The sequence below is a fragment of the Pan paniscus genome, chromosome 1 (assembly GCF_029289425.2).
Source record: "Pan paniscus chromosome 1, NHGRI_mPanPan1-v2.0_pri, whole genome shotgun sequence".
Taxonomy (NCBI): Eukaryota; Metazoa; Chordata; class Mammalia; order Primates; family Hominidae; genus Pan; species Pan paniscus.
Window position 1 is genome coordinate 178,395,802 of NC_073249.2, and position 14,068 is coordinate 178,409,869.

At 35.5% G+C, this 14,068-nt stretch overlaps 1 protein-coding gene across 12 annotated transcripts in view; it reads left to right on the forward strand.

Annotated features, from left to right (window-relative positions):
* SPATA6 (spermatogenesis associated 6) overlaps nucleotides 1-14,068 on the forward strand; it is a 208,876-nt gene that overhangs the window by 40,823 nt on the left and 153,985 nt on the right. The gene's annotated exons all lie outside the window — the stretch shown is intronic.

A 14,068-nucleotide genomic window follows, 5' to 3' on the forward strand; every position in this document is an offset into this window, starting at 1 on the left:
GGCTCCCACATAGCTGGGGCTACAGGCATGCACCACCATGCCCAGCTAATTTTCATATTTTTTGTAGAGACAGTGTTTCACCATGTTGCCCAGGCTGTCTCGAGCTCGTGAACTCAAACAATCCACCCACCTTGGCCTCCCAAAGTGCTAGGATTACATGCATGAGTCGCTACACCCTGCCCTTTCTTATTTTTTTAATGTAAGCATTGATAGCTGTAGATTTCTCTCTTAGTACTGCTTTCCCTGTATCCCATAAGTTTTGGTATTGTATTTTCATTTTTATTTATCTCCAAGTATTTTCTAATTTCCTTCATGATTTCTTCTTTAATCCATTGATTATTTAAGAGTGTGTTGGTTTATTTCCATAAATTGGTGAATTTTCCAAGTTTACTTCTGTTGTTGATCCTTATCCCATTGTGATTAGAGAATATACTTTGTATATCCATCTTCCTAAATCTATTAAAATTTAATTTGTGGTCTACCATATGGTCTATCCTAGAAAATGCCCCATATATACCCCATATATACTTGAGAAAAATATGTGTGTTGTTGTGGGTGGGTAGAGTGTTTGGTAAATGTCTGTTAGAGCTATTTGGTTTATTGTGTGTGTGTTTTTTTAGGTTCTCTGTTTTCTTTCTTAACTTCTGTGTGGTTGTTTTAACCATTATTTAGAGTGGTTATTGATGTCTTACTATTATTGTAGAACCATTTGTTTCTCTCTTCAATTCTGTCAGTTTTTGTTTCATGTATATTTATGATCTCTTTATAGATGTATAAATGTTTACAATTGTTACATCTTTTTGCCACATTGAACCTTTTATTAATATGTAATGCTCTTTTTTGCTTGTAATCTTTTTTGATTTTAAGTCTATTTTGTCTGATATTAGTATAACCACCCCTGCTCTCTTTTAGTTACTTTTTGCATGGAATATCTTTTCCCATCCTTTCACTTTTAAAATGTGTGCATCTTTAGACCTAAAATGAGCCCCTTGTAGACAGCATATCCCCAGGTCATATGTTTTTATCCATTCTACCATTCTTTGTCTTTTGCTGAGATGCTTTAATTCATTTACATTTAAAGTAATTACTGATAGAGACTTATTTCATTTTGCTATTGGTTTTCTATATGCCTTAACAACTTTTATGTCACTCATTTTCTGCATTACTGTCTTCTTTTGTGTTTAGTTGCTATTTTTGGTAATGAATTGTTTAAGTTTCTGTCTCATTTCCTTTTGTGTGTATTCTGTGTCTGTTTTCATTGTGGTTACCATGAGGATTACATTTAACACACCTATGTTGTAACACTAATTACATGTTTATACTTTGTGTGCTCCAAAACATAAACTAATAATTGAAAAAATATACTAGTATTTGAAAATACATTGCAAACAAAAATGTGGAGTTACAACCCATTGTTATAGTAATACTAGCTTTTATAACTTCCCGCTTATTTACCTTTATTGAGATCTTTATTTCTTTGTATGACTTTGTGTTACTGTCTAGTGTCCTTTCATTTCACCCTTTAGGACTCTCTTAAACATTTCTTGCAGGACAGGTCTAGTGGTAATAAACTTTGTCAGTTTTTATTTATCGGGGGACATCATAGTTTCTCCTTCAGTTTTGAAGGAGAGTTTTGCTTGATATAGAATTCTTGTTAGTTTTTCCTTTAAATATTTTGTATATACGAGCCTACTGCCTTCTGACCTCCAGTTTCTGATGCGATATCTGCTAATAATCTTTTTGAAGACCTTTTGTAAGTGATGTGTGGCTTGTCTTTTGTGCTGTCTTCAAGATTCTCACTTTGTCTTTAGAAATTTATAATGTGTCTCATTGTGGTACTTTTATATTCATCTTTCTTGGAGTTTGTTGGGCTTCTTGAATATTTACATTTATTTCATTCATCAAATTTGAGAAGTTTGCAGCCATTGTTTCTTTAAATATATTCTTTGCTCCTTTCTCTCTCTTTCCTCCTTCATGGATTTCCCCAGTGTGTCCATTGGTCCTTTTGATGGTGTCCTACACGTTCCTTAGGCTGCTCACTTTTCTTCAATTATTTTTCTTTCTGTTACTCAGACTCAATAATTTGTACTCTCCTATCTTCAAGTTCACTGATTCATTCTTCTTCCTGGGGAAATCCTCTTTTGAGTCAATCTAGTAAATTTTTCATTTTAGTTATTGTATGTTTCAGCTGCAACATTTTCTTTTGGTTCCTTTTAAATATTTTTATTGATATTTCCATTTTGTTCATACATTGTTTCTCTGACCTTCTCTTCATCTTTCTTTCCTTTTTGAGCATCTCTTTGACAGTGATTTTAAAGTCTTTTTCTAGTTTATCTGCCATAAGGTCTTTTCCACAGGTAGTTTCTGCCGATTTATTTTCTTCCTTTGACTGCAGCATATTTCTTGTTTCTTTTATCCCTTATGATTATTTTTTGTTGAAAACTGGGCATTTGATTCTGATAATGTGGTAACTCTGGAATCCAGATTTTTTTGTCTTCTCTAGTTTTTCCTGTTTCCCTAGTTTTTTGTTATTGTTTACGATTTTTTCATTGTTATGGGCTGTCTTTGTGTTGAAGATCAGCCTAAAGTATAAATGTAATGTCTCCTTAAGTATTTTCAGAGCCTTCCCCTGAGCATGTATGGTCACTTTATAATTTTCTCTGTATATGCAGTTGTTTTTCAATGTCTTATTCTTTAAGGCTCCCAAAAAGGGAAAAAGAAAAATAAAAGAGGGAAGAAGAATTCTGGTCCTTGGGAGGGGCTTGCAACAATGGGGTGGGGTGCAACAACATGGCCATAAGGCTCTTTATCTGCATCTCTGTTATTGGGGAGCAGAGTATAAATCTCCAGTATTTGGAGGACAGGATTTTTTTTTTTTTGCCCATCCTGGCAAACCTGTGTGCAGGTTGCTCCTAAAAAAAGTACTTATCTGCCTGCAGTGGGTTGGAGTTTGAGGGTTGGGTAGCTGTTATTGTACTAAGAGCTGAAATTGACTGAAATTGATCACGGTTTATAGTTGAAGCCTTCCCCTGGAAGTTGCAAACCTTTGATAGACTCTAGTCTTCCAAAATAGTTACATCAAATAGATCTATTAAATAGATCTGTCACACACACACACAAACACACACACACACGTATATATATATATATATATACACACATATATATACACACATATATATACACATATATACATATATATATACATATATATATACACACACACACACACACATATATATACACCTATACAGTTGACCCTGAACTAAGTGAATTTGAACTGTTTGGATCCATTTTCTTCTGTCTCTGCCGCTCCTGAGACAGCAAGACCAACCCCCACTTCTTCCTCCTTTACCTCAGCCTGCTCAATGTGAAGACAAGGATGAAGAACTTCATGATGAATATGTTTATGTTCATACATATTTCCACTTAATAAATAGTAAACATATTTTCTCTCCCTTATGATTTTCTTATTAATGTTTTTCCCTAGTTTCTTAATATAATATATGTGCAATGCACAAAACATGTTGACTATGTTTTTATGTTATTATGATTATTAGAGACGGAGTTTCGCTCTTGTTGCCCAGGCTGGAGTGCAGTGGCGTGATCTCAGCTCACTGCAACGTCCACCTCCTGGGTTCAGCGATTCTCCTGCCTCAGCCTTCAGAGTAGCTGGAATTACAGGCATGTGCCACCACGCCCAGCTATTTTTGTATTTTTAGTAGAGACAGGGTTTCTCCATGTTGGTCAGGCTGGTCTCGAATTCCTGACTTCAGGTGATCTGCCTGGCTCAGTCTCCCAAAGTGCTGGGATTACAGGCATAAGCCACTGCGCCCGGCCTGTTTTTATGTTATTATTAAGGCTTTGGGTCAGTGGTAGGCTATTAGTAGTTAAGTTTTTAGGGAGCCAGATGCATATGGTTCCATATGCATGGAGCTACAAGAAAGAATAAAATCATGTCTTTTGCAGCAGCATGGATGCAGCTGTAGGCCATTATCCTAAGTGAATTAATGCAAAAGCAGAAAACCAAATACAATGTGTTCTCTCTTACAAGTAGGAGCTAAACACTGGGTATACATGGACACAAAGATGGGAACAATAAACACTGGAGATTTCAAAAAGGTGAAGGGAAGGAAAGGGGAAAGGGTTGAAAAGCTATTAATAGCTGTCACAGGTGCTATGTGCACTACCTGGGCAATAGAATTATGATTAATAGAAACCCATACCTCAGCATCATGCAGTTTTTATCCATGTAACAAACCTGCACATGTACCCTCTAAGTTAAAAAAAAGTTATATGGAGGTTTTCAACAGTGTGTGGGTTTGATGGCCCTAGCCCCCATGTTGTTTAAGGGTCACCTGTATATGTAAATATCAGTGTCTTAACTTTTAAAATTTGGTTTTTACTTATATCAAAATTATGTCATTTTTAATTGGTTATAAAATTAGGTTGTTTTTCTTTAAATTCGTTATATATATTCTATAAGTCTTATTATAGAAAACAGCAATAATGTATCCATTTCAGCAAAGTTTCCTGAACGATAGTTTGTAGTATTCATTTTCTTTTTTTTTTTTTTTTGCCTCAATTTTCTTTATTAGGAACTACTATTATAGTATTTTGGATCATTTTGCCTGTTTAGTGTTTACTTTCTGTGCTATTTAAAATTCTTTGGTTTCTTTTTGATTAAAATATTCTCATTTTCTTGTATTTTAAGGCATTATATCTGTTGTATTATTTCCTCTCCTGTTTATTTTAATTCGTATTCAGTTATGAAATGATTTCTGATTGGGTGTGTGGTAGCTCATAAATATAATCCCAGCACTTTGGGAAGCGTAGGCTGGAGAATTGCTTGAGGCTGGGAGTTGAAGATCAGCCTGGGCAACATAGTGAGACCCCCATCTCTACAAAAAAAATTAAAAATTAGTCAGTTGTGATGGTACATGCCTATAGTCCCAGCTGCTCAGAAGGCTGAGGTCAGAGGATCACTTGAGCCCAGGAGTTTGAGGGTACAGTGAGCTATGATTATGCTACTGTACTCCAGCCTGGGTTACAGAGTGAGACCCTATCTCTTAAAAAAAAAAAAGATTGAACTGACTTTTTTCTCTATTTTTACTTTTTTCCTGATTTATATCATCTTACATCTATGTTTTTCTAATTTTGATTAATGTAGTTCTTCAGTTTCTTGTATTACTTCCTTAATTTTTCAATAGATTATAATTTTGCTCTATTTTGCTAACATGTTTTTTGGCTGCTGTCATTGTAGGAATTTTCTTCTTTTGCCTATTATTATTTAAACAAGAACTTGGTAAAATATTTGACCTTGATCCTTTTCTTTGTTCATTTTTAATTGAATTTAAATTAAAAAAAATTTTTTTTCTTATTTCTTAGAAGGAAGATTGATTCAGGACAACATTTTAACTTCAAAGAGCTTCCGTATGTAGTGTTCAAAGTGTGGTGGCTTGCTTTCTAGGGTATTCTGTCTCTGTTCCATTTCACTTTTGCTGTCCATTTTTTTCCTGATATTTTTATTTTTGTCCTGCTCAAGTTTTATTCTATTCCCTATAGTTTTTCCTAGTGTCTTGGGTTTTATCCTGCACAGGAACCCTGGGTGGTCAGTTTCTGTAGTTCTTATGGGCTACCAGGACTAATCTACCGTCTTCAGACTCTATTGTACAACTTTTGAATTTACCTGCTATTGAAATGAACAAACCCCTTTCCAGTTTCAACTGCTCTTTTTCAAATTGATCGACTGTGCTTCCTAGTATGTGTGTATTGGCTGTTTAGGGATTATCTTTCCAGGTCCTTTAGATACACTCTTCCTTCTCCTTGTGAAGTGCCTGTCTTTTGCCCGTTTTTCCATTGGGTTGTTTGTTCTGTTCTTATTAATTTGTAGGAATTCCCTACATTTTCTCATTTCAAGCCATTTGCCAGTTATATGTTTCAAGTATCTTGTCCCACTCTGTGGCTTACATTTTTAATCCATTAGCGATTCTTGTTCTTTTGATGAGCAAGTTATTTTTAACACAATCTGACTTAGTAATGTAGTTTGATTTATTAATATTTTCCTTTGTGCCTACTGCTTGTTTTTTTTTTCATTTTAAAGAAATCTTTGCTTACACCAGTTATGAAAATATCATTCTACATAATCTTCAAGAAGCATTTTTTTTTACCTTTTACATTTTGATTTATAGTCCACCTGGATTTAATTTTTATATATAGTATAAAGTAGGGATAAAATTTGTTTTATTCATATGTAATCTCTAATTACAATACGATTTGTTGAAAAGACTTATTCCCATTGCTTCATAGTGTTTATTTTGTCATAAATTAAGTGCTTGCTAGGGCACATGTAGGCATGTGGAACTTTTTTCTAGATTCTGTTCTGTTTCTTGGGTCTGTTTGTCCATTCTTGCATAAACATTATACTTTCTTAATTACTGTAGCTTAAGTTTTGCTATCTGGTAGTTTAAGCCTCCAAGTTTATTCTTCTTTTTGAAGATTGCCTTAGCTAGTCTTTGTATACTAAAGTGTCTAAAGCAAACTACACTCCTCTTATGAATACACTTCAATGACTATTGACATTTGTATATAACCATATAACCACCACTCACTGAAATACAAAATACTTGCAGCATCTAAAAGGTTCCCTTCTGCAGACACATAGACCAGTGGAACAGAATCAGAGAACCCAGAAACAAATCCATACACCTACAGTGAACTCATTTTTGACAGAGGTGTCAAAAACATAACACTGGGGAAAGATAGTCTCTTTAATAAATAGTACTGGAGAAACTGGGTATCTATATGCAAAAGAGTGAAACTAGTTCCCTATCTCTCACCATATACAAAAACCAAACCAAAATGTATTGAAGACTTAAATCTAAGACCTCAAATTATGAAACTACTACAGGAAAACATTGGGGAAAGTCTCCAGTTCATGGGTCAGGGCAAAGACTTCTTGAGCACTACCCCTCAAGCACAGGTAACCAAAGTAAATGTGGACAACTGGGATCACATCAAGTTAAAAAGCTTCTGCACAGCAAAGAATACAAACAGCAAAGTGAAGAGACAACCCACAGAATGGGAGAAAATATTTACAAACTGCCCCTCTGATAAGGGATTAATAACCAGAATATATAAGGAGCTTCAAACAACTCTATAGGAAAATATCTAATAATCTGATCAAAATATGGGCAAAAGATTGAATAGACATTTTTCAAAAGAAGACTTACAAATGGCAAACTGGCATATGAAAATGTGCTCAACATCATTGATCATCAGAGAAATGCAGATCAAAACTACAATGTGATTATTGTCTCACCGTAGTTAAAATGGCTTTTATCCAAAAGACAAGAAATAACAAATGCTGGTGAGGATGTGGAGAAGAGGGAACCCTTGCACACTGTTTCTGGGAATGTAAATTAGTACAACCACTGTGGAGAACAGTGTGGAGGTTCCTCAGAAAACTAAAAATAAGAGTTACCATATGATCCAGCAATCCCACTGCTGAGTATATACCCAAAAGAAAGGCTAACAGTATGTCAAAGAGATATCTACACTTCTACATTTGTTGCAGCACTGTTTACAGTAGCTAAGATTTGGACTTAGCATCCATCAACAGATGAATTAATAAAGTATACATTTACTCAATAGAGTATTATTCAACCGTAAGAAAGAATAAGATCCAGTCATATGCAATAACATGGATGGAACTGTAGATCATTATGTTAAGTAAAATATGCCAGGCACAGAAAGACAAACATCACATGTTCTCACTTATTTGTAGGATCTAAAAATCAAATCAGTTGAACTCATGGAGATAAGAGTAGAAGGATGGCTCCCAGAGGCTGGGAAGGATAGTAGCAGGTTTATGGGGAGGTGGGGATGGTTAATGGGTACAAAAAATAGAGAAAGAATGAATAAGACCTACTATTTGATAGCACAATTGGGTGACTATAGTCAATAATACTTTAATTGTATATTTTAAAATAAAGAATGTAATTGGTTTGTTTGTAACTCAAAGGATAAATGCTTGAGATGGATACCCCATTCTTCATGATGTGCTTATTTTACATTGCTGCCTGTATTAAAACATCTCATGTACCCCATAAATATATACATGTACTATGTATGTACCTACACAATTTTAAAAAATAATTAAAGCAGGATGCAGTGGCTCATGCCTGTAATCTCAGCACTTTGGAAGGCTGAGGCAGGCGGATCACCTGAGGTCAGGAGTTTGAGACCAGCCTGGGCACCATGGTGGAAACCCCATCTCTACTAAATACAAACATTAGCCGGGCATGGTGGCGGATGCCTATAATTCCAGCTACTCGGGAGGCTGAGACTGGAGAATCACTTGAATTCGGGCGGTGGAGGTTGCAGTGAGCCGAGATTGTGCCATTGCTCTCCAGCCTGTGTGACAAAAAAAAAAAAAAAAAAAAAGAAAATTAAACATTAAATAAAAGTTCTGTTTTGCCCCTACCAGTCAATACCTCTCCCCAGGATAGTCATTTTTCTGGTTTTTTTTTTTCTTTTTGAGATGGAGTTTCGCTTTTGTTGCCCAGGCTGGAGTGCAATGGTGCAATCTCTGCTCAAGGCAACCTCCACCTCCTGGGTTCCAGCAGTTCTCCTGCCTCAGCTTCCCGAGTAGCTGGGATTACCAGCATGCACCACCATGCCTGGCTAATTTTGTATTTTTAGTAGAGGTGGGGTTTCTCCATGTTGGTCAGGCTGGTCTTGAACTCCTGACTTCAAGTGGTCTGCCTGCCTCAGCCTCCCAAAGTGCTGGGATTACAGGTGTGAGCCACCATGCCCGGCCTACTTTTCTGACTTTTTATCAGCATTGATTAATTTTATTCTTGGACTTCATATAAATGAAATCATGTAATATGTATTTATTTGAATATGTTATTTTAATTTTTTTAACTAAACCTAGTGTCTGTTAGAATTATCTATGTTGTTATGTCCCAGTAGTTCATTCTTTAATGTTGTTTAGTATTACATTGTATGAGTATACTACCATTCATTTTTCTATTGATGACAATTGTTTTAAATTTTGGATTATTATGAATAAAACTATTGTGAGCATTCTTATAAATATCTTTTGGTAAAGAGATATACTTAGTTCTTTTGGTATATTCTTATGGGTATATGATTCTGAATCATAGGGTAGATGTATGCCTGTTTTTAGTTGACATTGCTGAATACTTCCCCAAAATTAACTGTACCATTCATGGTTAATTTTGAATATGTGGCGTTGTATGTGAAAAATTGTAAAAATAATTGAAGGTGTAGTATCTTGTTCTCTTTCTCCAGATAGGCTTTATGTTTGCTTTTTATTTGTTTATAGTAGGTTGCTAGTAGTACTAGCAATCCTTGATGATATCAATCCAGTGTCAGGCATTGAGATTATTTGAAGATGGACTTCAGTCCTTGTAAAGACCAGGTTCTTTTGAGTTAATCCTTATTCCTATGATCCTGTCTTTTGGGGGCCCTATCCAAATTGAAGAGACTTTATAAAGGCTTCCTCTTCTTGGTAGACCCTGCACTCATATTCTGCTTCTAGTCTGTGAGACCATAAAAATCTCAGCTCAGCTTTTCCAGTCTTTCATTTCTCTTTTCCAGAATTAGCAGATGCTCTTAGGGAGAAAGCAGCTTCAATGTCTGGTTCATCTCCCTGGCTTTGCCTTCTCCCAGATCTTGGCTTTGTCATTTGTCACTGCCTTATTAGCATCTCTGTGAATACAGGCAGATTTTAAAAAATAATTTGTCCAGATTTTCTTAATCTTTTTAGAATGATTGGTCTGCTTTGTGTAAATTGTCATTATAGAAGCAGAAATCTGTTTCTCTTTAATATATTTTCTTCTCTCACATACTCTCCCATCCTCCTTTCCCCCCATTATGCCTGTTTCATTATTCCAAATCTGTATTGGACTGATAATGCATAGTTAAGCATTACAGCTTTCTATGATGTATATTCTTTCCATTTGATACACACATTCATATTCCTGCATATTTATTTTTCTAGATGAACTTTGAATCATTTTTGAAGGTCTAAGATAAATCTCTTTGAGCTTTAATTTTATTTTGGGAGAATTGCCATTTTTACATTTCCATTCTTCCCATCCAAATATGTGATGAATATTGATTTATTTAAACTTGTTTTCTTCCAGCTTGTTACTACTAATGTTTTGGGGACTGTGTGTATGTGTATATTTGCTGTATATTTCTGACTATATTTGTTTTTAACTATTATATTTTTCTTGCTGCTTTTGAGAGTAAGATTCTTCACCCAATTTGTTTTCTTTTTTTCTCTTTTCTGTTTTTAAGGGAAGGTGGGGTTGATATATAGTAAAGTGACAAAAATATATTTATCTTATATTCAGTCATTCTACTGTACTTTCATATTATGTCTTAAGTCTTTTCAATCTATTTCAAATATTTATTTACGATTGGCTTAATGATCTTAAAAATATTATTAGTTTGCAATATAACCATAAGATGTGGCTTATAATACTACTGGTTCTTGGAATTTATTGACTTTTTCCTTGAACATATAAGATAGAGATCAAATATAACATGGCTACTTAAAAGGATTTGTTCTTTTTGTGTTGGTTACATTGAAGCTTTCTTTTTTTTTCAAGTTTTATTTTATTTTTAATTGACATAATAATTGTGCATATATATAGGGCATCATATGAAATTTTAATACATTTATACATTGTGTAATGATCAAATTAGGATAATTGGCATATCTAGCACCTCAAACATTTATTGTTTCTTTTTGCTGAGACTATTCAGAGGCCTCTCTTCTAGCCATTTTGAAATATACCATACATTGTTGATAACTATGGTCACCCTACTGTGCAATAGATCACCAGCATTAGTCCATCCTATCTAACTGTAATCTTGTACTCATCAATCAGTATTTCCTCATCCTCTCTTCCTCTTAACCTACCCAACCTCTGGTTATTACTATTCTGCTCTCTACTTCTGTTATATCATAGTTTTTTTTAGATTTCACCAATGAGTGAAATAATGCATCATTTTTTCTTTCTGTGTTGTGCTTATTTCACTTAACATAATGTCCTCTAGGTTTATGCATGTTATTGCAAATGATAAGATTTCATTCTTTTTCATGGCTCAATAGTATTCTGCTGTGAAACTTTCTTTCTACATCTTATTTTACCTTATTTATTTCATTATATCAAATGTCACATCAAAGCTAACATGTAGTAGATTCTTAATAAGCGTCTATTACTGGGTCAATGCTGCAACTTGCCTCCCTGGCTCTTATACTAGGTTAGTTTGTTGTTGCTTCAAGCCATGTTTTTCTCTATTCTCTTTTACCACAACAATCATCAACACAGAAGAAGACTTCTGTGACCAAAGTGGTAGGGGTTCTCCCCACCACCAAGCAAGCAATAAACTTCTTCAGCAGATACCAACTGAGCGTCCTCCAATTTAATTTTGACCCTTTCTACTTGGAGATAGTGTCAGATCCCACAGATTGAGGGGTTTAGTCCCTCATATCCTGCAGCCCCTAAAGACAGCAGGCCCAAGTCCAGGCTGGAACTTCCTCCTGACTGGCTTGAAGTTGGGGTTCCCGTGATCCTCTCTTTGACTAATTTGCTAGAGCAGCTTACGAAGCTCAGAGGAACACTTAAACCTATGTTTACCAGTTTATTATAAAGGCTAGTATAAAGAATATGGATGAAGAGATATATAGCATGAAGTATAGTAGAAGGGACACGGAGCTTCCATGCCCACCCTGGATGAGCCACCCTCCAGGAACCTCCACATGCTAGCTATTCAGAAACTGTCTTCTTGGGTTTTTACAGAGGCATCATTACATAGGCATGATTGTTTAAACCATTGGCCATTGGTGATCAACTTGACCCTCCACTCCTCTCTCCTCCTAGAGTTTGTGGGGGGTGCTGCAAGTCCCAACTCTAATGATACTCTTGTCTTTCCAGTGACGAGGCCCATCCTGAAGCTATCAGTCAGTATTGGCATACAAAAAGACAGTCCTTTGGAGGGGGATGAAGACCAAATATATATTTCATAGTATCAGATTGATAGATTCTCATGACCTTCAAATCAGTACCATCATAAATTGCTTCTCATTACTACCTTGAACTCCTTTTACTTCTTGGAAAACTTTCTCTTTAATTTCTATCATTGATATTGTAAACATATTCATTTTTCATATCAGGTGTCCCCTTGTTTAAACTCTAGTATTCTTAAGATGAAGAGATGATTACTTCCCATTTCACTGACCAAAATTGAGGTAATAGTAGTGATGTGCCTAAGTTTATTGTGCTCTGTCCTAAAAGTAACCTACCCTTACCCATACTTATCTTTGCCCAGTCTTACAGGACGAGGTTTCTCTGTTCTGTTTAAAGTTATTCTGTTTACATGTCTTCTTTATTTATCTCCTCATGCCATCTCTAGGAGCTTGTTCATTAGATGTATCCCGTAAGCCCCATTTCCTTAGTGTCTTTCTCGTTGCTGCTTTCTTACCCTATATAAACATGTTGTACATTTCCACCCTAAAAAGAAATATTTCCTGTCTTCATCCTTGTCTCCCTCTAGCAACTGTCTTATTTCTTTATTCTACTCCTCATTCAAATACCACGTATATTTTGTAAATCACTATTTTCTAGTTCTAGTCGAGTTGTTAGTGAAAAGAACACAGGTTTGAAGACAGTAATACCTGAGGTCAGGAACTGTTATCTTTGATAACATTAGCCTTTAGTCTCTGTTTTTTATCTGTAAAATAGAGGTAGTACTTACCTTGTTAGGGTTGTTTTGAGGATTTGTTTGAAGCTAATAGAAGCTTAGTCTTGACACACAGAAGATACTGTTTAAATGGTAGTAAATACCACTGTTTTGATTACTCATAAGTTTTTTGTTTTTAAAGTATTTTCTAGTTTGTAATCATGTTTTTCAAATAGTTGAGGTTGCAGAGTAATTGACCTCAGGAAAAATATAGTGTTAGTATATATGGAAAATTAAGAAACTGAGCGTATCCTAACATTGTTTAACTCATTTGATTTCTTCTTCCCTTCCCTTTCCCTTTTCTCTTTCTCCTTCCCTTTCTTCTCTCTCCTTTTCCTTCCTCCCTCTCCTTCCCCTCCCCTCTCCCCTCCTCTCTCTCTCTTTCCCTCCCTCCCTCCTTCCCTCCTTCCCTCCTTCCTTCCTTCCTTCCTTCCTTCCTTCCTTCCTTCCCTTCTTCCTTCCTTCCCTCCTTCCTTCCTTCCTCTCTTGCTTTCTTGCTTTTTTCCGGGTCTTGTTTTGTTGCCCAGGCTGGAGTGCGGTGGCAGTCTCAGCTCACTGTGACCTCTGCCTCCCAGGCTCAAGTGATCTACCTCAGCCTCCCAAGTATCTGGGACCACAGGCACATGCCACCAGGCCCAGCTAATTTTTTTTTTTTTTTTTTTTTGTAGGGATGGGTTCTTGCCATGTTGCCCAGGCTGGTTCGAACTCCAGGGCTCAAGCAACCCTCCCGACTTGGCCTCCCAAAGTGCTGGGATTATAGGAGTGAGCTACCATGCCCAGAAATTCATTTGATTTCTAATGAAATTTTATTGTATGCTCAGATATTTTCTAGAAGACAGGATTTTGCTTTGTGCTTAATCATTATAATTATTGTAAGGTCAGTCAAGTTTCATAGAAGCCAAACTCATATTAGTACCACTTCAGCATTTTCCCTTTTTTGTTCTTCCATTTATTGATAATGAGATTAGAAGAAGCATGATGTATTCATAGGATATATTGTGTTATTTGAGGGTTGATAGAAAAGTCTTTTTAAGCAAAAGTTGCTTATCCAGTGATCTATGATAATAACTAAGATTAGTTTAAATGTTTTTAAATTACCTGTACAGACACAATTACTAAAATAGAATATAGAGAATTAAGAAATGCATAAAATACAGACCCTTTGTTTAAAAGAACATCCATTTTAGTAAAAGAAGAATCAGGTATGTAACTATATAATCAGAATCCTTCCATAGGTGTCCTGGCTTTGAGGAGGTCAGAGAACTATCGGATGAGTCATTCACAT